Raw genomic sequence first — 536 nt, forward strand, 5'->3', positions numbered from 1 at the left:
CTGCAGGTAACTACTCTCCTTTTGAGAAACAGCTTTTGGCTTATTATTGAGCATTAGTAGAGACTGAACGCCTAACGATGGACCACCAAGTGACCATGAGGCCTGCGCTGCCCATCATGAACTGAGTGTTGTCTGACCCACAGAGTCATAAAGTTGGACGTGCACAGCAGCACTACATCATTAAATGGAAGTGGTATATCAGAGATCGGGCTTGAGCAGGATGTGAAGGCACAAGTAAGTTGCGTGAGGAAGTGGCCCAAATGCATATGGTCTCCACTCCAGTCACATTACCTTCCCTCTCCCAGTAGGTACCTATTGCCTCATGGGATGTTTCTTATGATCAGTTGACTAAGGACGAGAAGACTTTGTGCCTGATTTACAGATGGTTCTACATGATATGCAGGCACCACTCAAAAGTAGACAGCAACAGCATTGCAGTCCCTTTCTGGGACTTCCTTGAAGGACAGTGGTGAAGGGAAATCCTCCCAATGGGCAGAACTTCGAGCCATGTATATGGCTGTTCACTTTGCATGGAA

At 47.0% G+C, this 536-nt stretch overlaps 1 protein-coding gene across 1 annotated transcript in view; it reads right to left on the bottom strand.

The window, feature by feature from the left end:
* The window catches only part of ATRX (ATRX chromatin remodeler), a 474,500-nt gene that overhangs the window by 103,623 nt on the left and 370,341 nt on the right, over nucleotides 1–536 (bottom strand). The window lies entirely within an intron of this gene.

Source organism: Orycteropus afer, unplaced genomic scaffold, assembly GCF_000298275.1.
Source record: "Orycteropus afer afer isolate SDZICR_OR568_19922 unplaced genomic scaffold, OryAfe1.0 scaffold00723, whole genome shotgun sequence".
Taxonomy (NCBI): Eukaryota; Metazoa; Chordata; class Mammalia; order Tubulidentata; family Orycteropodidae; genus Orycteropus; species Orycteropus afer.